This window comes from Danio rerio, chromosome 4, assembly GCF_049306965.1.
Source record: "Danio rerio strain Tuebingen ecotype United States chromosome 4, GRCz12tu, whole genome shotgun sequence".
Taxonomy (NCBI): Eukaryota; Metazoa; Chordata; class Actinopteri; order Cypriniformes; family Danionidae; genus Danio; species Danio rerio.
The window spans coordinates 47,297,931-47,319,958 of NC_133179.1; the positions used below are offsets into that span (position 1 = coordinate 47,297,931).

The window sequence follows — 22,028 nt, forward strand, 5'->3', positions numbered from 1 at the left end:
TATCTTTACACCTCCAATTGATCCAATCACCATAACATAACGCCCATCCTTATCTTTAAATATTTGTTCACTATTAAAGCACACCGCTTTACTAAATAGGATCGCTACTCCTCTTTTTTTGTTATTTTCAAATGATGAACTAAACACTTGATCTACCCATTCTCTTTTTAATTTGGAATGTTCTATCTCTGATAAATGTGTTTCCTGCAATAATATTATTGAACACTGCCATTTTTTTAACTGATTAAAGATTTTCTTCCTTTTTATAGGATTATTAATTCCGTTTATATTGTAACTAACCACATTCAATAGTTCCATGTTCATTAATTACGTTAAGATGTGCATTCCTCCTTATGTTTGTATGTCTACACTTGAAATGACAGCAAAGAGCAAAAAAAAGAAAATGAAAAACAATTCCCTCATTAACCGTAAACTGAACAGAACTGAACTGAACTTCCATTTGTCCCATTAGACGCAGTTTTCGAACGTGTTCTGCATCTAATCCAGGTTTGTATGGCAGAGAGGCGTGGTCCATCCTCTCCGGGGAAGATATAGCACTCAGTGCTATTGAAACCCCTATTACACTAAAGTACGTGTAAAAGATAAGAGGTCTGATTGAGTGCATTTCACTCATTTCCTATTTAAAATTTAGCGTCCGTCAAAACTTTAACATACCACTTGTATACGTATGGCAACAGAACTTGTAAAGTTATAAAATTTATAGTCATATTTTAAACTCCTAACACAAGCGGGAACGCACCTTCCTGAATTACTTAGAAAGCAAGAAAACTATTGTCCCGTTTTGAAGTACCGAATCTACCCTTCTTGAATCAAAGCCTTTATGTCGCTTGTCGACAATACTGTGTCTCGTTCTCTCCTTTTATTTCCCGGCTTTTCTTTCAACTCCTCTTCCATTCTTTCTCTCTCTCCACAGCGTATTTCAATGTCGAGTTCTTTCAGTTGTGTAGTCGCATCCTTCAGCGTTGAAAATGTTTTCTCGCCGCTGCTAAGTTTCAGTCTTAGTTGTGCTGGGTAAACACATTTTGCCTGTATTCCTTTCTTCTTTAGTTGTTTGACGGCTTCGTAGACTTTCGCTCTTTTCCTTTGAAGGTCAGGGGAGTAATCTTGATCAAAGAAGATTCGCTTTTCCCGAAAATGAATCTGACCTTGGCTCCACGCTTGTCTGATGATCGCGTCTTTCACCGCTGCATCCAGAAATCTGACAATTATAGATCTCGGGGGGGCTGTCGTGTCCGTTGGTTTCTGCATTAGTGAACGATGCGCCCTCTCAATCTTAATGTCAATTTCTGACGGTAAATTAAGTACTTCATCTAGCAACTTCTTCACGAATCCCGCCGTATCTTTTCCTTCACTTCCTTCTGGCACTTGATAAATTCGGATATTGTTGCGCCTCATTCTATTTTCAAGTTCGTCACACTTTGCAGTTAGATCCCATTCGCGGTGAAGCAGGTATTTTATCGCCCTTTGGTGTCGCCGTGATGTATCTTCCACCATGCTTATTCTTTCTTCTGCCCGTTCAATTCTTTCTTCGTGTTCAATAAGTTGGTCCTATATATCTTTAACTGTTTGTTCCACTCTTTCGAGGCACATCTTTGTCTGACTGTGTCCTTCTTGATTTTCCTTGCGAAGTTTCTTTAATTCTTCAAGCACGTCTGGATCTAGCTTCATTTCGTTGCTAGCGTTAGCCTTCTCGATGCTAACTGGGCTCGGCGTTCTCCGTTTTTCCTCCCTTTCCTTCTTATTGTCGAGTTTATTACTCGTCTTATGTCTTGAAGTCGAGCTCATTTTGTTGATGGTCTTGATTTTACTTCAACCAAAGTGTTAGGAATTAAAGTTACCACTTGACTTTTTTTATTTTGACGGAGCTCAATTTTATGCTGCTTACTTGGTCATAGCGCCACCGGAAGTCCGAAAGATGTTGTTTTAAAGGATGTTGTTGCAAAATTTAACGTCATCTTTACCGAAAATAGCAGCAAATACATACAGAAATGCCATAGTCCAGCCCCCATCATGAAAGTGAGTTCATACGACAAAACTGAAAGTCGTTTTACCGAAAATAGTTGCAGAAACATACATATACAAATATGTGGTACAGTCCAGCCTCCACCAGAGAAAAAGGAAAATACATGACGAGGTGGCCGAGTGGTTAAGGCGATGGACTGCTAATCCATTGTGTTTTGCATGCGTGGGTTCGAATCCCATCCTCGTCGCTCATATGTTCTGGCATTCGAGAGATCATGGTGTTTCAGCACAAGTTCTCTCAATCTTTTAGCGATTTGAAGGATGTTGTTGCAAAATTTTATGTCATCTTTATCAAAAATAGCTGCAAATACAAACATATATGCCATAGTCCAGCCCCCATCATGAAAGTGAGTTCATACATGTCGAGCTGGAAGAGTCCATCAAATCCCATCCTTGTCGTTCAAATGCTCTGCCGTTTGCAAGAGGCCGGTGCTTCCGTGGAAGGTGTTTTACTCGCATGCTCTTATCGTTTTGAAGGATGTTGTTGCAAAATTTAACGTCATCTTTACCGAAAATAGCAGCAAATACATACAGAGATGCCGTAGTCCAGCCCCCAACAGGAAAGTGAGTACATACATGACGGGGTGGCCAAGTCCATCGAATCCCATTTTTGTCGTTCATTTGTTCTCTCGTTCATACGACAAAACTGAAAGTTTTCTTACCGAAAATAGTTGCAGAAACATACATATACAAATATGTGGTACAGTCCAGCCTCCACCAGAGAAAAAGGAAAATGACGAGGTGGCCGAGTGGTTAAGGCGATGGACTGCTAATCCATTGTGCTTTGCACGCATGGGTTCGAATCCCATCCTCGTCGCTCATATGTTCTGGCATTCGAGAGATCATGGTGTTTCCGCAGAAGTTCTCTCAATCTTTTAGCGATTTGAAGGATGTTGTTGCAAAATTTTATGTCAACTTTATCGAAAATAGCTGCAAATACAAACATATATGCCATAGTCCAGCCCCCATCATGAAAGTGAGTACATACATGACGGGGTGGAAGAGTCCATCGAATCCCATCCTTGTCGTTCAAATGCTCTGGCGTTCGAAAGAGGCCGGTGCTTCTGTGGAAAGTGTTTTACTCGCACGCTCTTATCGTTTTGAAGGATGTTGTTGCAAAATTTAACGTCATCTTTACCGAAAATAGCAGCAAATACATACAGAAATGCCGTAGTCCAGCCCCCAACAGGAAAGTGAGTACATACATGACGGGGTGGCCGAGTCCATCGAATCACATTTTTGTCGTTCATTTGTTCTCTCGTTCATACGGCAAAACTGAAAGTCTTCTTACCCAAAATAGTTGCAGAAACATACATATACAAATATGTGGTACAGTCCGGCCTCCACCAGAGAAAAAGGAAAATACATGACGAGGTGGCCGAGTGGTTAAGGCGATGGACTGCTAATCCATTGTGCTTTGCACGCGTGGGTTCGAATCCCATCCTCGTCGCTCATATGTTCTGGCATTCGAGAGATCATGGTGTTTCCGCAGAAGTTCTCTCAATCTTTTAGCGATTTGAAGGATGTTGTTGCAAAATTTTATGTCAACTTTATCGAAAATAGCTGCAAATACAAACATATATGCCATAGTCCAGCCCCCATCATGAAAGTGAGTACATACATGACGGGGTGGAAGAGTCCATCGAATCCCATCCTTGTCGTTCAAGTGCTCTGGCGTTCGAAAGAGGCCGGTGCTTCTGTGGAAAGTGTTTTACTCGCACGCTCTTATCGTTTTGAAGGATGTTGTTGCAAAATTTAACGTCATCTTTACCGAAAATAGCAGCAAATACATACAGAAATGCCGTAGTCCAGCCCCCAACAGGAAAGTGAGTACATACATGATGGGGTGGCCGAGTCCATCGAATCACATTTTTGTCGTTCATTTGTTCTCTCGTTCATACGGCAAAACTGAAAGTCTTCTTACCCAAAATAGTTGCAGAAACATACATATACAAATATGTGGTACAGTCCGGCCTCCACCAGAGAAAAAGGAAAATACATGACGAGGTGGCCGAGTGGTTAAGGCGATGGACTGCTAATCCATTGTGCTTTGCACGCGTGGGTTCGAATCCCATCCTCGTCGCTCATATGTTCTGGCATTCGAGAGATCATGGTGTTTCCACAGAAGTTCTCTCAATCTTTTAGCGATTTGAAGGATGTTGTTGCAAAATTTTATGTCAACTTTATCGAAAATAGCTGCAAATACAAACATATATGCCATAGTCCAGCCCCCATCATGAAAGTGAGTACATACATGACGGGGTGGAAGAGTCCATCGAATCCCATCCTTGTCGTTCAAATGCTCTGGCGTTCGAAAGAGGCCGGTGCTTCTGTGGAAAGTGTTTTACTCGCACGCTCTTATCGTTTTGAAGGATGTTGTTGCAAAATTTAACGTCATCTTTACCGAAAATAGCAGCAAATACATACAGAAATGCCGTAGTCCAGCCCCCAACAGGAAAGTGAGTACATACATGACGGGGTGGCCGAGTCCATCGAATCACATTTTTGTCGTTCATTTGTTCTCTCGTTCATACGGCAAAACTGAAAGTCTTCTTACCCAAAATAGTTGCAGAAACATACATATACAAATACGTGGTACAGTCCGGCCTCCACCAGAGAAAATGGAAAATACATGACGAGGTGGCCGAGTGGTTAAGGCGATGGACTGCTAATCCATTGTGCTTTGCACGCGTGGGTTCGAATCCCATCCTCGTCGCTCATATGTTCTGGCATTCGAGAGATCATGGTGTTTCCACAGAAGTTCTCTCAATCTTTTAGCGATTTGAAGGATGTTGTTGCAAAATTTTATGTCAACTTTATCGAAAATAGCTGCAAATACAAACATATATGCCATAGTCCAGCCCCCATCATGAAAGTGAGTACATACATGACGGGGTGGAAGAGTCCATCGAATCCCATCCTTGTCGTTCAAATGCTCTGGCGTTCGAAAGAGGCCGGTGCTTCTGTGGAAAGTGTTTTACTCGCACGCTCTTATCGTTTTGAAGGATGTTGTTGCAAAATTTAACGTCATCTTTACCGAAAATAGCAGCAAATACATACAGAAATGCCGTAGTCCAGCCCCCAACAGGAAAGTGAGTACATACATGACGGGGTGGCCGAGTCCATCGAATCACATTTTTGACGTTCATTTGTTCTCTCGTTCATACGGCAAAACTGAAAGTCTTCTTACCAAAAATAGTTGCAGAAACATACATATACAAATATGGGGTACAGTCTGGCCTCCACCAGAGAAAAAGGAAGATGTATGATAAGGTGGCCGAGTGGTTAAGGCGATGGACTGCTAATCCATTGTGCTTTGCATGTGTGGGTTTGAATCCCATCCTCGTAGCTCATATGTTCTGGCATTCGAGAGATCATGGTGTTTTTGTAGAAGTTCTTTTACTCTCACTCTTTTAGCGATTTGAAGGATGTTGTTGCAAAATTTTATGTCAATTTTATTGAAAATAGCTGCAAATACAAAGATATATGCCATAGTCCAGCCCCCATCATGAAAGTGAGTACATACATGACGAGGTGGAAGAGTCCATCGAATCCCATCCTTGTCGTTCAAATGCTTTGGCATTTGAAAGAGGCCGGTTCTTCCGTGGAAGGTGTTTTACTCGCACGCTCTTATCGTTTTGAAGGATGTTGTTGCAAAATTTAACGTCATCTTTACAGAAAATAGCAGCAAATACATACAGAAATGCCGTAGTCCAGCCCCCAACAGGAAAGTGAGTACATACATGACGGGGTGGCCGAGTCCATCGAATCCCATTTTTGTCGTTCATTTGATTTGTCGTTCATACGGCAAAACTGAAAGTCATCTTACCGACAATATTTGCTGAAACATATGTAACCCTAGTGAAATAGTTAAATATTTATTTATAATATTATTTAGAGCAGTATAATCATATTATTATTATATCTACAAGTCTTTATAAATATAATAAACGAAAAAAAATTCATGTATACAAATGTAGTTTGAGGTAAAGTAACAACCAATCGTAGGAGCGGGTTGTTAGTTTCGCCCCTTCCAGCTTGCCGGGAGAGAGAGACAGAGCAGAGACTAGACCGGTTTGCAGAACAATGGAGAGGAGCAAACTTGAACAAAAAGATTAAAATACAGTATGTTATGATTCCTAAACAGTTTAACAGTGATTTTAGTTGAAATCAAGTTGTACCTGCAAAATAGTCGTTATTTAGTGTGTTTAAGAGTGTGTTGAAGTCAGACCGCATGTTGCATTGCGTTTACAGTGCGCTGACGCCATTTTGCAATCGTGTGTGTGTGAGAAGACCATAGAGTGATAAAGACATCGCGAATTTGACAGGTATTCCATTATATTAGCTCATTTTATGGTAAACGTGTGTGTGTATGTGTTTTATTTGTTCCACGTTTTGTATATTTTGTATGTTTTTGAAATGATTTTGAACATATTAAACTTATTTATATATTCTGGTCTGTGATCAGGCCAGGTTTTTTTCTGAGGACATTTTCCCAGTTTCACTGGATTCCTTGTATTGATGGCGAGCCTCCTACATCGACCTGGAAAACTGTGAAGAACACATATTTCAATTTATCCTCATTTCATCGGATAAAGTAAGAATTTGCCAAAAAGTTAATTCCTTTATTGGACTGCGATTTTTAATTACAGCTCTAAGGACTGATTTTCTTGGAGGGAAAAAACAGAACTTTATCTGAATTGAACTGATTTCACCAATTTCAGAGTGAACAACGACACTGATTTATTTGTGTTATTTTAAGGTTTCTTTTGTTTTCACTTGAATTAAATTATTGTGATTTGTGTTTGATTTAAAAAAATTGTAAAGTAGGTGCACCCTGGGGTTGTGTATAAATAGTTATGTTACTGATGTAAGTATTGTTTACTAAGACAAATACAAAAAGGAAAAAATTCATACAATCTAAAGTAAAATTATTTTTGTATTTAAAACATTCAGTTTGTCTTTGGTTATAGCTCAGTTTCACCCCCACCTCCTTTTACTTACCTTGTAATCTTCTGGTTTTATTGTCTAGTCCAATAATAAATAAATATAGTACACCTGTTACACTTGGATGGGAGACCGCCTGGGAATACCAGGTGCTGTAAGCTTTTCGAAGTCCTTCTTTGGCAGCTAATAGACTTCCCCGTGTCACAGCTTCGCTGCCATTATTTTTTCTCACCTTCAAGGGCATTGTTTCTGTCTGTGCTGTGTCGATGCCAGCTGAGCTGCGCTCGTTCCCTGGTGCTGCGCCTGTTTTAAATAGTCAACTCTTGACGGCCTCCTTCGCTTACGACCATACCACACTGCAAATGCCCGATCTCATCTGAACTCGGAAGTAAAGCAGGGTCGGGCCTGGTTAGTACTTGAATGGGAGACCGCTGCGCCTGTTTTAAATAGCCAATTCTTGACGGCCTCTTTCGCTTACGGCCATACCACCCTGGAAATGCCCGCTCTCATCTGAACTCGGAAGTAAATCAGGGTCGGGCCTGGTTAGTACTTGGATGGGAGACCGCCTGGGAATACCAGGTGCTGTAAGCTTTTCGAAGTCCTTCATTTGGCAGCTGATAAACTTCCCCGTGTCACAGCTTTGCTGCCATTATTTTTTCTCGCCTTCAAGGGCATTGTTTCTGTCGATGCTGTGTCGATGCCAGCTGAGCTGCGCTCAGTCCCTGGTGCTGCGCCTGTTTTAAATAGCCAACTCTTGACAGCCTCTTTCGCTTACGGCCATACCACCCTGCAAATGCCCGCTCTCATCTGAACTCGGAAGTAAAGCAGGGTCGGGCCTGGTTAGTACTTGGATGGGAGACCGCCTGGGAATACCAGGTGCTGTAAGCTTTTCGAAGTCCTTCATTTGGCAGCTGATAGACTTCCCTGTGTCACAGCTTCGCTGCCATTATTTTTTCTCGCCTTCAAGGGCATTGTTTCTGTCGATGCTGTGTCGATGCCAGCTGAGCTGCACTCGGTCCCTGGTGCTGCGCCTGTTTTTAATAGCCAACTCTTGACAGCCTCTTTCGCTTACGGCCATACCACCCTGCAAATGCCCGCTCTCATCTGAAATCGGAAGTAAATCAGGGTCGGGCCTGGTTAGTACTTGGATGGGAGACCGCCTGGGAATACCAGGTGCTGTAAGCTTTTCGAAGTCCTTCATTTGGCAGCTGATAGACTTCCCCGTGTCACAGCTTCGCTGCCATTATTTTTCCTCGCCTTCAAGGGCATTGTTTCTGTCGATGCTGTGTCGATGCCAGCTGAGCTACGCTCGGTCCCTGGTGCTGCGCCTGTTTTAAATAGCCAACTCTTGACAGCCTCTTTCGCTTACGGCCATACCACCCTGCAAATGCCCGCTCTCATCTGAACTCGGAAGTAAATCAGGGTCGGGCCTGGTTAGTACTTGGATGGGAGACTGCCCGGGAATACGAGGTGCTGTAAGCTTTTCGAAGTCCTTCATTTGGCAGCTGATAGACGTCCCCATCTCACAGCTTCGCTGCCATTATTTTTTCTCGCCTTCAAGGGCATTGTTTCTGTCGGTGCTGTGTCGATGCCAGCTGAGCTGCGCTCGTTCCCTGGTGCTGCGCCTGTTTTAAATAGCCAACTCTGGACGGCCTCTTTCGCTTACGGCCACACCACCCTGTGCATGTGTGATAGTGGTACATTCATTGTTTAGTTTGTCCTCCCAGCAGCGTGAGCTGTTCGGGAGGAGTCTTTTTTTATTTAGCTTTTTTTTGCAATGGACGGATCTACGGTGACAGACCTGGCAATGGCGGACGGAGTTGAGAAGGCAAAAGACAATGGACTGGACAGACGACAACGAGAAACAAACCAATCGGAGAAGGAAGCAAGGAAAAGGATTTATCTAAAAGAAGCAACTGTAACAGTGGACATAGGACAAGCAACAGAGGTGAGAGCAATGGATGTAATTAAAGCAGTGACGGAGAGGATTGGGGATGGAAAGATTTTGGCTGTAAGACCAAAACACAACAAGGAATATGAAGTAACACTTGAAAGAGAGGAAGATGCTGATGAGTTAACGGACGAATTGACTATTAAAGGGATAAACTGTGCAGTTAAGAGGCTACAAAACCGTGATTATGTTGTCTCCTTCATGCATCTGCCTGTCTATGTTGCTGATAAAGATATTTTAGACAAATTGGATCATTGGGGAGTTTGTCCCATTTCAAAAATTAAAAGAAGGTTTTATCCGGGCACAAATATTGAAGATGGGACGAGGTTTGTGAAAACCAGATTCCCCAAAGAAGTGGCGTCCCTCCCGTACAGCACAAGAATAGAGACAGCAGAAGGTCCACAATACTTTAGGGTGATGCACAGTCATCAGGTGAAAACGTGCAGGCTGTGCATGAGCCCAGATCATGTGGTAAAGGACTGTCCTGATTTTAGGTGCTATAAGTGCGAGGAAAGGGGGCACTTTGCAAAGTTTTGCACTGCTGTGAAGTGCCCGGATTGTAATAAGGTTTTAAATAAATGTGAATGTTGGATGGGGGAAGAGGAGGAGGAGGTAGAGCAGCAGGTAGGCAGGCAGATGTATGAAGGAGACAATATCCAGTCAGAGGACAAAACAACAACACAAGAAAAAAGAACAGAATCTGAAAGTGAAAAACTACAAGAGAATGAGACTAATGGAATAGACAGAGTCACGGAACAGGAAGGGACAACATGGACACAAATGGATATGACTGACAGTTTAAAGAGTGTTTTGGAAGCAGCAGAATTGAGCGATTCGAATAATAAAGACTTAAATCAAGGACAACAGGAAGACACATTTTGGACACAAATGGACATGACAGACAGTTTTCAAAAGGCATTGGACACAGAGGAGACAAAAGGCCAAAGTATTGACGAGCAGGCCGATTTAGAGGGACATTTACAAAAGGATGGAAACAAAGAGACACAGGGGAAATCAGCAAAAAGAAGAAGATCGTTAAAGATAAAACCTAATTTAGAGACTGCAAGAAAAAAACTGCTAAAAGATGAAGAAATTGAATGCGCAAATAAGTATGAGCTGCTAAAGGGCTTGGAAGACATGGACTGAGATTATGTTTTTTATGAATGTTTTTATGTCTTTTATGAATGTTTTTATATTTTTTATGGTTTTAGGAATTGTGTCTTTTAATGCAAGAGGGCTTTTAGACATCAGGAAATTTGAAAAAGTGAAAGAAATGTGTAAACGAGAAGATGTGATTTTACTACAAGAGACAAACTGGAGGGAAGAATGCATGAAGGAAATAAGAAAAAGGTGGAGTGGGGAAATGTTATACAATAATGGGGATGGGAGACTAGGGAGAGGAGTTGCAATTTTACTAAAAGAAAACAGTGGGGTTTTATGTAAAACAATCTATAATGACAAAGAGGGAAAGTGTATGATATGTGAAATGGAGTATGAAAAGAAAAAAGTAATTATGGTGAATGTTCACGCCCCAACAGAGGAGAACAAAAAGAAAGAGTATTTTAATGTACTTAGAGATTATTTAAAGAAACACGAAAGAGTTATTATCATGGGTGATTTTAACACTGTTTTTAGTAAATTAGAAATGGCTGAGGGAATGGTTTTTAAAACGGATAAGGGGAGAAAAGAACTAAAAATATTGATGGAGGAAATGAATTTAATTGATGTGTGGAGAGAAAGGAATGAACAGACAAAAGAGTACTCAAGAAGACAGATAGTGGGGAATTTTTGTTGTCAAACAAGAATAGATTTTATTTTATGCACAAGAAATGTTGAAGGGTTTATAAACAAGATTAAATATGAAGAAACAAGTCTGAGTGACCATAAGCCACTTTTTATGAAGCTAGACTGGAGTAATGTGAAAAGAGGGCCAGGGGTATGGGTTTTAAACACAGCGGTTTTAAAGAATGAAGACTATGTTTTAAGTGTAAAGGAAATTATTCAAAAGGAAAAAGGGAATGAAATCTATAATGAGGACAAAAGAATGTGGTGGGAGAATGTGAAGTATTTAGTTAAAAAGTTTACGATAAAATATTGTAGACAATTACAAAATTGTAAAAAATATAAGGAAAAGGAGCTGAAAGAAAAACTAGAAAACGAATTGAAAAATGAGAATGGAAAAAATATACAAAAGATTAAAGAACTGCAAGGAAGATTAAATGAAATGGAGGAGGAGAAATTTGAAGGTGCAAGATTAAGAAGCAAAGCAAAATTTACAGTAGAGGGGGAAAAGTGCACTAAATTTTTCTTTGATCTAGAGAAGAGAAGAGGGAAGTCAGAAATGATTAGAGAAATAAGGAGCAAAAATGGGAACATAGTAGAACAACATGAGGAGATTTTGGAAGAAATAAGATCATATTATGAGAAATTGTTTTGCACAGAGGGAATAAAAGAAAAAGAAAAAGGGGAATTACTAAATCTAATAAAATCAAGAGTAGAAGAAGGGGAAAAAAGAGAATGTGACGAGGAGATAAGAGAAGAAGAAATAAAAAGAGCAATTAGTGGATTGAACAAAAAGAAAAGTCCAGGAATAGATGGGTTGGGAAGTGAATTTTATATTGTTTTTAAAGATATTTTATCTAGTATTTTAAAGGAAGTATATGATGACATTTTTGAGAATGGTGAGATAAATAAAAGAATGGGGATGGGCTTAATGAAGGTGATATACAAAGGAAAGGGGGATAAAGTAGCTTTAAAAAACTATAGACCTATAACAATGCTTAATACTGATTTGAAGATTTTAGCCAAAGTTTTGGCTAATAGACTAAAAGAAGTGATGCCAAGCATAATAAAAACAAACCAAGCATATAGTATAAAAGGACGAGACATTGCGGATACAACTATGAGTATTAAAGACACAATTAGATATATAAATGATAAGCAGAAAGATGGTTTTTTAATTAGTCTGGACTTCGAGAAAGCTTTTGATAGGGTGGAGCATGACTTTTTATTTGGAGTGTTAAAGAGTTTTGGTTTTGGGGAAAATTTTATAAAGTGGGTTCAGATTTTATATAGAGGAGCGGTAACAAGGATAAAATGCAATGGGTTTTTAACAGACTGTTTTAAGTTAACAAGGTCAATCAGACAGGGTTGTCCGTTATCTGCACTTTTATATGCTTTAGTTGCAGAACCACTGGGATTAGCTGTGAAGCACGAGGACAGAATAAAAGGAATAGAGGTAGAGGGGGGAGTGAATAAAATATTTCAATATGCTGACGATACCACATTAATACTACAAGATCTGGCAAGTGTAAAGCAAGCAATGGAAATAGTACAGCATTTTTGCAAGGGGTCAGGGGCTAAAATAAATGAAGATAAAACAGTATATTTGAGATTTGGGAGAACTGAGGCTTTATCTGGACATTTTACTTTTAAGGAAATGGATGAAATTAAAATTTTAGGCATTATAATTGGGAGGGATGAAAAGAAAGCAGAAGTAACCATGTGGGAGGAAATTTTAGGAGGGATTGAACGGAGGCTGAGGTTTTGGAAATTAATGTCTTTAACTTTGAAGGGGAGGGTTTTAATTTTGAATGTTTTAATGGTTTCTAAATTATGGAATATTTTATATGTGTCATCAATGCCACTGTGGATGGAAAAAAGGCTGAAACAATGTTTTTTAGATTTTTTATGGGAAGGGAAACCTCCAAGAATAGCATATGCAACGTTAATTGGAGAAGTAGGCAAAGGGGGTCTAGGTTTAATAGACGTGGAGCAAAGAAAAAACAGTTTAAGAGTAAAAATGGTAAGGAAATATTTGGATGAAGACAATAAGGCAGCATGGAAAAGAACAATGGAATATTTTTTAAGTAAAAGTGGCAATTTTAATTTGGGAGATAATATTTTATGCATGAGGATGAAAAAATTCATGACAGAGGGTCTACCAGATTTTTATAAAGAATTGATTGGAGCATGGGGGAAATTTTTAACTTGTGTACATTTTAACATACAAGGACGCGAGAACATTTTAAATCAGCCTTTATTCTTAAACAGTGGCATTCTTAATCAAGAGAAAGTGGTGTTTTTTAGGAAATGGTGGGAGGTGGGAATAACAAGAGTAAGGGATGTTTTATATGAATTTAAGGAAGGATTTTTACAGGTACAGTATGTTATTGACGTAATGGATGAAGCGAAGGAGGATTTTAACAGACAAGACTTAATAAAGGAATACGACATAATCAAAAATGCCATACCTGCAGAATGGTTAACAAGAATAGAAAACATGGAAGAAAATAAACAAAGTAAAGATGTGATTGTAAAATTTGGCGAGAAATGGTGGAACTTGAAAGATAGTACTGTGAAAATGATTTATGGGTTTTTTAGAGATGGGGTTTTTAAGAAACCGCGTTCAAATGAGTACTGGATACGGATGTTTAAAGATGTAAATGAAGACAACATATGGGCTAATATAAAGGGCAAATTAGTACAGTCAAAAGTGGAGAATTTGGAATATTTGATCAGAAATAAAGCAGTTTTTACAGATATAATTTTAAACAAAATAGGGATGGAGGAAAGTGTCACGTGTAAAGTATGTCAAGATGCAGATGAAGGATTCTTACACCTGTTTTTATATTGTAATGAGTTGAAAGATTTTAATGAGAAATACAAAAGCATTATTTTAACTTTGAAAGGAGAAAGAGATGACGAACTTGAGTGGGAAAAGGTGTTGATGTTGGGAGTGAACAAAGAATGTAATAATGAAAAGCTCATAAATTTACTTGTGATGTTAATGAAAAGTGCAGTATGGGAGAGAAGAGTTGCTGCAAAAAAGGAAAAAGCTGTATTAGATGTGTGGAATGTATTTAAGAGGAAGGTGGAGAAATATGTTGAATGTCTGTTTTATTATTTTAAGTTGGAGGACATGCAGGAGGCTTTTTATGATGTTTTTACTCAAGAAGTTTCAAAGATTTTAAATGACACAGGAATGAAAATGCCTTTTTAAAAATGTGATTATACCCTTTAAGGAGTTCTACTTGCAACATTTTATATTTAAAATGTTTTATTGTGAAGATATGATGTAATACGGACCTTTTTAATGTTTTGTAAAAAAAAAAAAAAAAAAAAAAGTGGTAGAATTCTCGCCTGCCACGTGGGAGACCCGGGTCCGATTCCTGGCCAATGCAAATCCTGTTTTGTGTTGCTACTCTTCCAGCTCTGGGTAACAGCCTTGCAGCAGTCTCACCCCACTAGGACAGCAATATAAGCATATCAGCATTGGTGGTTCAGTGGTAGAATTCTCGCCTGCCACGCGGGAGACCCGGGGCCGATTCCTGGCCAATCCAATTCCTGATTTGTGTTGCTACTCTTTCAGCTCTGGGTAACAGCCTTGCAGCAATCACACCCAACTAGAACAGCAGTATGAGCATTTCAGCATTTGTGGTTCACTGGTAGAATCCTCGCCTGCCACGTGGGAGACACAGGTCCGATTCCCGGCCAATGCAACTCCTGTTTTGTGTTGCTACTCTTTCAGCTCTGGAGAACAGCCTTGCAGCAGTCACACCCCACTAGAGCAGCAATTTAAACATATCAGCATTGGTGGTTCAGTGGTAGAATTCTCGCCTGCCACGTGGGACACCCGGGTCCGATTCCCGGCCAATGCAACTCCTGTTTTGTGTTGCTACTCTTCCAGCCTGGGTAACAGCCTTGCAGCAATCACACCCCACTAGGACAGCAGTATGATTGTATCAGCATTGGTGGTTTAGTGGTAGAATTTTCGCCTCCCTCACAGGAGACTCGGGACCGATTCCCGGCCAACGCAGTTCTTTTTTTGTGTTGCTTCTCTTCCAGCTCTGGGTAACAGCCTTGCAGCAATCACACCCAACTAGGACAGCTGTATGAGCATATCAGCATTGGTGGTTCACTGGTTGAATTCTCGCCTGCCACGTGGGAGACCCTCGTCCGCTTCCTGGCCAATGCAAACCCTGTTTTGTGTTGCTACTCTTTCAGCTCTGGGTAACAGCCTTGCAGCAATCACACCCCACTAGGACAGTAGTATGAGCATATCAGCATTGGTGGTTCAGTGGTAGACTTCTTGCCTCCCACGCAGGAGATCCGGGTCCGTTTCCCGGCCAATGCAATTCCTTTTTTGTATTGCTACTCTTCCAGCTCTGGGTAACAGCCTTGCAGCAATCACACCCCACTAGGGCTGCAGCATTAGCATATCAGCACTGGTGGTTCACTGATCGAATTTTTTCCTGCTATGAGGGAGACCTGGGTTCCATTCCCTGCTAATGCAATTGCTGTTTTGTGTGGCTCCTGTTACAACTCTGGTTGATGGATTTTTAGTACTCACATAACACAAAGGCAAAGAACAACTTGGGTTAGCGTTGGTGGTTCAGTGGTGGAATTCTCACCTACCACGCTGGAGTCCCGGGTCCGATTCCCGCCCAATGCAATTCCTGTTTTGTGTTGCTACTCTTCCAGCTCTGGGTAACAGCCTTGCAGCAATCAAAACCCACTAGGACAGCTGTATGAGCATATCAGCATTGGTGGTTTAGTGTTAGAATTCTCGCTTGCCACGCGGGACACCTGGAGTTGAATCCTGACTAATAGAGAAGTGGTTTTTTGTGGCTCCTGTTCCAGCTCTGGTTGATGTCCTTTTAGCACTCACACAAAGGCAAGGAACAAGGTAGGTCAGCATTGGTGGTTCACTGGTAAAATTCTCGCCTGCCTCACGGGACATACTCTTCCAGCTCTGGGTAACAGCCTTGCAGCACACACCCCACTAGGGCAGCAATCAAAGCATATCAGCATTGGTGGTTCAGTGGTAGAATTCTCACCTTGCATACTGGAGACCCGGGTCCGATTCCCGGCCAATGCAATTTCTGTTTTGTGTTGCTACTCTTTCAGCTCTGGGTAACAGCCTTGCAGCAATCAAACCCACTAGGACAGCAGTATGAGCATATCAGCGTTGGTGGTTCAGTGGTAAAATTCCCATTTGTGACGCGGGAGACCCGTGTCTGTTTTCTGGCCAATGCAAATCCTGTTTTGTGTTGCTACTCTTCCAGCTCTGGGTAACAGCCTTGCAGCAATCACACCCCAATAGGACAGCAGCTAAAGCATATCAGCATTGGTGGTTCAGTGGTAGAATTCTCACTTGCCACGCGGGAGGCCTGGCGTCGATTCCTGGCTATAACAATTGCTGTTTTGTGTGGCTCCTGTTCCAGCTCTGGTTGACGGCCTTTTAGCTCTCACACAACACAAAGGCAAGAAACAACATGGATCAGCATTGGTGCTTCAGTGGTAGAATTCTCACCTGTCACGTGGGAGACCCAGGTCTGATTCTTGGCTAATGCAATTACTGTTTTGTGATGCTACTCTTCCAGCTCTGGGTAACAGCCTTGTAGCAATCACACCCCACTAGGGCAGCAACATGAGTATATCTACATTGTTGGTTCAGTGGTAGAATTCTCGCCTACCATGCGGGACACATGAGTTCGATTTCTGTCTAGTGCAGTTGCTGTTTTGTGTGGCTCCTTTTCCAGCTGCATGAACTGCCTTGCAGCACTGACTTCCCACAAGGGCAAAAGAACATATGTGCCAGCGTTGGTGTTTCAGTGGTAGAATTTTAGCCCGTCTTGTGGAAGACCTGGGTCTGATTGCCAGCCAATGCAGTTGCTGGTCTGTGTTGCTACTCTTCCAGCTGCATGTAACAGCATAGCAGCAATCACACCCCACTAGGGTAGGATAACATGTGTTTCAGCATTGATGGTTTAGGGCCCTATCATAAGCGCGGTGCAACAGTATTTTGCTAGTTGAAGCTTGACACAAGAGGCGTTGCGCTACGCTGTTTAAATAGCAAATGCATTAGCGCTCATATGTGCACGCATAGGCGTTCTAGTCTAAAAAGGAAGGTGTTCTGAGGCACTGCTGGCGCGTTGTTATTTTGAGAAACTGAAAATAGATTTTTCATTAGACCAAAACAAACTCGGTCTAAACTCCTGCGCAGAGTTGCACCTCGCTTACACACTGCTTAATACGCACAAGAGAGCAATAGGCAAATATCTGTACATATGAAAAAATTTTAATATTAAGGTTATATATAGGATATAATAAGAATAGATATAGGATATAAATATTAAGGATTAAAATATTACAAAACATATTATTTTCTAGCCTACATAAATATGAAAAATCACTGCTTTTATGTCTTCTTCATCTCGGGAGGCTTTTTCAGTTCATTCATAACAATTTGCTTTTGTATAATGTTATTATTATTAGCAGTATTATTTATTATATCCATATTTATCTTTGTTTTATTAAAAACAAGCTTACATTTGCCCACCTGTCAGGTTTTAGACCATATGGGGCACAGCATGTGTTTTAGGATATAACACAGGTTTTTGAACACACTTCGTTATTGTTGTTCATTTATTAGTTTGCTGGAAATTAGAACTGAATTTAGAAATAGTTTTGAAATGAATATTTGCGCTTAACAAATACAATTAATTATTTATAGACTAATTGATGTCTGTGCGTAAAGGTTTCCATATCCAAGAGCGAAAGTGAAAGTAGATCATTTATCTCTCCTTCTCACGCAGTAGATGCTCTGTTTAACAGTTTTCAATTAAAAAAAAACTGTTAACTGTTTGCTTGTGAAATGCTCAGTTTTTCCACTTAGACTTACTTTGCGTCCTGTAAATAGCAAATGTGCTTATGGCGCGACGCAGCTAGCTCTTAAAGGTAATGGGAGATGAGACTCTAATTGGTTTATTCTCAAAACACACCTTTAACTCATTAAGAAAATAAACTCAACCCTTTTAGACCATGCGCCTTGGCGCAAAGCGGATTTTCCCGTCCTTAAATTATCAAAAATGCATTCTGACACACCCTGCAAGCGTTTGCACCCTGCATTTTGCGCTCTGCGCATGGACCGTCAAAATAGAGCCCTTAGTGGTAGAAATCTCGCCTGCTATGTGGGTGACCCAGGTCAGATTCCCGGCCAATGCAGTTCCTGTTTTGTGCTGCTCCTCTTCTAGCTGTGTCTAACAGCCTTGCAGCACTCACGCCCCACTAGGGCAACAGCATGATTTTATCAGCGTTGGTGGTTCAGTGGTAGAATTCTCACCTGCCACGCGAGAGATCTGGGTACAGTTCTTAGCCAATGCAATTGCTGTTTTGTGTTGCTCCTCTTCCAGCTGTATGTACCAGCCTTAAAGCACCCACTCCCTAAAAAGGCACGGGAACATGCATGACAGCAGTGGTGGTTCAGTGGTAGAATTCTCACCTCCCATGCGGGAGACGGGTCTGATACCCGGCCAATGCAGTTCCTGTTTTGTGTTGCTTCTCTTCCAGCTACATGTAACAGCCTTGCAGCACTCACACAACACCGATTCACATTCAATGTAACTCCTGTTTTGTGTTGCTACTCTTCCAGCTCTGGTTGACGGCCTTTTAAGCACTCACACAACACAAAGGCAAGGAACAGCATTGGCCAGCACTGGTGGTTCAGTGGTAAAATTCTCACCACGCGGGAGCTGTGTGTCCGATTCCTGGCTAATGGCAAAATAATAAGCAGGTCAGCATTCGTGGATTCGTGTTGATTCCTGGCCAATGCAATTTGTGTTGCTCCCCTTCCAGCTGCATGTAACCGCCTGGCAGCACTCAGAGCCCACAAGGGCAGGTGAACATGTGAGGCAGCATTGGGGGTTCAGTGGTTGAATTCTCGCCTCCCATGTGGGAGACCCGGGTCTGATTCTTGGCCAATGTAGTTCCTGTTTTGTGTTGCTGCTCTTCCAGCTGCATGTAACAGCCTTGCAGCACACACACCACAAAGGCAAGAAAAGACATGTGTCAACATTGGTGGCTCAGTGGTAGAGTTCTTGCCTGCTTATGGCCGTACCACCCTGGGAACACTAGAGGACACTAGTGAACAATACAGGGAGTGAACAGCTGCAGTTCAGAGAAAGGGTCTCCTCCATTTTAGAATTTTTGTTTTGTGTTTTTTTTTTTTTTGTGGACTGAAATAGAGTTTTTTTTTTAAACCACCTGAGAGCAGCATCTTGCTAACTGGAGGGTGTGTGTTTTTTTATTGTTTTTTTTTTTGCACTTTTCCTGGACATAAAATGGATGGTTATTTGGCAAACGAAACAGGGCTGGATGCAGAGACTCTCTTGGCAAATGAAACTAGACTGGATGAAGGGACAAGAATGGTTAACGACATTGGACTGGTTGATAGACAACGAGCTGGACAAAGGAAAAAAATTGGTGGAAGAAAATATTTAAAAGAAGTAACAGTAATAGTGAATGCCGAAGAAGTAAATGAGGTACAAGCTGTGGACATCATTAAAGCAGTGACAGACAAGTGTGGTCATGGGAAGATTCTGGCTTTGAGACCAAGGCAAGGAAAAGAGTTTGAACTAACTATGGAAAAGCAAGAACCATGTGAGGAATTGATCTATGAACTGTTGATTAAGGAAATGAACTGTTAAAACCAAAGAGCTGCAAAACAGGGATTATGTTGTTTCTTTCGTGCACCTGCCAGTCTATCTTGATGACAGAGAAATTTTTGAAAAATTAGAAGGATGGGGAGTTTATTCCATATCAAAAATAAAAAGAAGAGTTTACACAGGCACTGACATTGAGGACGGAACAAGGTTCCTAGAAGTGAGGTTCCCTAAGGAGGTGCACTGTAAAAAAATTGCTGTTAAAAAACGGTCAGATTCTACGGTAAAATAAGGTTTTTTCACTAAAACAGTAATATTGTGTTAAAAACAGTGCTTTCTGGGTAACATTTTTGTTTTCGAGAAAGTAACCAACTGCAGAAAACTGTGAGCTAACAGAGTTCAGATTCGATGTTTTCACACTTTGTGTCCTTGTTCACTATTTCATACACTAGTTAACTAATATAGTTCACCTGACAGTTTTAATGAACACTAATGAGTGAATTCAGACACTGATGAACACCTGCTGTTAATAATTACAATTACTGAAGAAAATAAACAAGAAACACAAACAGTGACTTGAGTTACAACATTAAATAAAATCAAATAAAATAAAACAGCTTCAGTCTCAGCAGAGGATCATTAAACAACTCCACAAACAACAGCAGACACACTTATTACTGACTGATTTGACTTCCATACTATTCTCATTGAGATCCAACAGAAATTAAGGCGTTTTTGTGTCACCGTAATGGAGTGAGGGGCTGATTTAGTTGGGCTCTTCACCCTTGAACTATTTAATTCAGACTCTCCAATTACTATAATTAAGAGTTAACAAAATGCTTGTATTATAACAATCAAGATGAAAAGTCAATAAATAGAGAAATCTATTTGTTTGAAATTAGTTCTGATAAATGTTTGGTATGAATCTGGAAGAAGGGCCACATGTAATAGATTTTATGCTTAGTTGCAGGTATTAATTTAATTAATGAGAAGTGGAAACAGAAAATATACCTCTGTAATTACTTAACAGTTAAGAAATAACATACAAAAACACTTCAGTTATGACAAATACACACTCAGACCTCATGAATCTGACCTTGTATCTCAACAATGGTAACATCTCAAATGTTTCATGCTGCAATGCTTGCTGGGAGTGGCACGGTACAAATATCCCAGCATGCATTGCGGTATAAATAAATGTTGTATAATGGTCTCACACTTTTCTTTGTGTTTGATTCTGCTGTTGTTTATGTTTAGACTTTCAGTTGCCTGTTTGTGAGTTAAACTGTTAATTTTGTAAGTCGTCACCATTATTGAGGTTCATATGCTGATTATTGATGTCTCTGAGTGCAAGTTACACCATAGAGCAGTGTTTTGTCCAAGATATTCTTAAAAACTTCCAGAAATCATTGCCATATATAGACATACAATGTAAAACAATAAATTTATCATTGAATAAAAGCAGTAAATTTTATTATATTAAATGAGAACAGACTCTGCCATTTAATAGCAACATGAACATCACCAGATCTTATTTAGGTTTTTGGCTGGCTTGCCACAACAAAGGAGCTTTTTAAACAAAGTTCTTATCAAATGCAGCAACCAAGATATTTCAATGTTAAAAATGACAGGGCTAAGAGCCCAACTAAAGCAAACTCTGTTCTCCATGATGGTGACGTAAAACTTTCACTTTTTTCTCAAGAAGAACTTTAGTAGATGTTAAACAAAAATACATGTATTAAGTAATAAGTGTAGCTGGTGATGATGTTTGTAGAGTTGTTTTATCATCCGCTGATAATTTAAATGATTTAATCATTTGTTGTTCTTCAGGTTATTTCATTATAAAGCTGTGACTAAAGTTTTGTACGTTCTGTTCTTGTTTTTTTCCTTCAGTATTTCTTCATTTATTCATTGTTAATCCTCAATTATCATTTAATTAGTCAGTTAATTAATGAATTTACTTCAGCTTTGCTCCATGTTTCTTGAACACTCAGTAGTGTGGACACTTCAATAAAAACTGAAGTATATGCTCTGGGGTTTAAAGGGTTAAAGGTGTGAGAGGTAAAAACACCGTGTAAAAATGTATTTTAACAGTAATATACTGTTAATTTACACTACAGAAATAGTCTGTAAAAAAACAGTAGATTGCTGGCAACCACAGCTGCCAGTAGATTACCGTTAAATCAAGGAAAAAACAGTATTTTACTGTAAAACCTGAAGCTAATTTCTTCTGTCTGTCACCGTTGTGGAGAAGAGTAGAGCCAGTGTATGAGTTAAAGATGAACAATGAACTGCTGATGTTATTTTGCATGTTTCTCTATTTAAAGATAGCGGCTGTTTAGTGGCTGATGCAGTCAGAATCTCTCTGGTGATTCCAGATTTACATGTATGTGTGCTGTTGTGAAAAATAAGACATTAGAGTTAAACCAAACTTTTCTAATTAACTAAAATAAGTTATCATTATAAGTATGCTTCTAAGCATATATAGCACATTACTTCATAAACTCATTCAGCAGTTGACCAAGTTGAGGCAGTTGCTTTCAGTGAGCAAAATTAGTTCACTTGAGTATTGTGTAAATCAATGTAGTCCATGTATTTTTACAGCAACATACTGTAAAATAACAGTACATTGCTGGCAACTG

The 22,028-nt window shown here is 40.2% G+C and overlaps 3 protein-coding genes and 9 non-coding genes across 12 annotated transcripts in view; 10 read left to right on the forward strand and 2 right to left on the reverse strand.

Moving 5' to 3' along the window:
• The window catches only part of LOC108183924 (uncharacterized), a 667,181-nt gene that overhangs the window by 373,093 nt on the left and 272,060 nt on the right, over nt 1-22,028 (reverse strand). The window lies entirely within an intron of this gene.
• The window catches only part of LOC110439424 (uncharacterized), a 326,082-nt gene that overhangs the window by 183,079 nt on the left and 120,975 nt on the right, over nt 1-22,028 (forward strand). The gene's annotated exons all lie outside the window — the stretch shown is intronic.
• Nucleotides 1-22,028, reverse strand: part of LOC110439432 (uncharacterized) — a 215,198-nt gene that overhangs the window by 105,736 nt on the left and 87,434 nt on the right. The window lies entirely within an intron of this gene.
• Nucleotides 2,150-2,231, forward strand: trnas-gcu (transfer RNA serine (anticodon GCU)). Its single transcript has one exon. It is a non-coding gene; the product is annotated as a tRNA-Ser (tRNA).
• Nucleotides 2,779-2,860, forward strand: trnas-gcu (transfer RNA serine (anticodon GCU)). The gene has a single exon. It is a non-coding gene; the product is annotated as a tRNA-Ser (tRNA).
• Nucleotides 3,412-3,493, forward strand: trnas-gcu (transfer RNA serine (anticodon GCU)). The gene has a single exon. It is a non-coding gene; the product is annotated as a tRNA-Ser (tRNA).
• trnas-gcu (transfer RNA serine (anticodon GCU)) lies at nt 4,045-4,126 on the forward strand. The gene has a single exon. It is a non-coding gene; the product is annotated as a tRNA-Ser (tRNA).
• trnas-gcu (transfer RNA serine (anticodon GCU)) lies at nt 4,678-4,759 on the forward strand. Its single transcript has one exon. It is a non-coding gene; the product is annotated as a tRNA-Ser (tRNA).
• Nucleotides 7,463-7,581, forward strand: LOC137494026 (5S ribosomal RNA). The gene has a single exon (XR_011014001.1). It is a non-coding gene; the product is annotated as a 5S ribosomal RNA (ribosomal RNA).
• LOC137493983 (5S ribosomal RNA) lies at nt 7,760-7,878 on the forward strand. The gene has a single exon (XR_011013958.1). It is a non-coding gene; the product is annotated as a 5S ribosomal RNA (ribosomal RNA).
• LOC137494128 (5S ribosomal RNA) lies at nt 8,057-8,175 on the forward strand. Its single transcript, XR_011014103.1, has one exon. It is a non-coding gene; the product is annotated as a 5S ribosomal RNA (ribosomal RNA).
• Nucleotides 8,354-8,472, forward strand: LOC137494156 (5S ribosomal RNA). The gene has a single exon (XR_011014128.1). It is a non-coding gene; the product is annotated as a 5S ribosomal RNA (ribosomal RNA).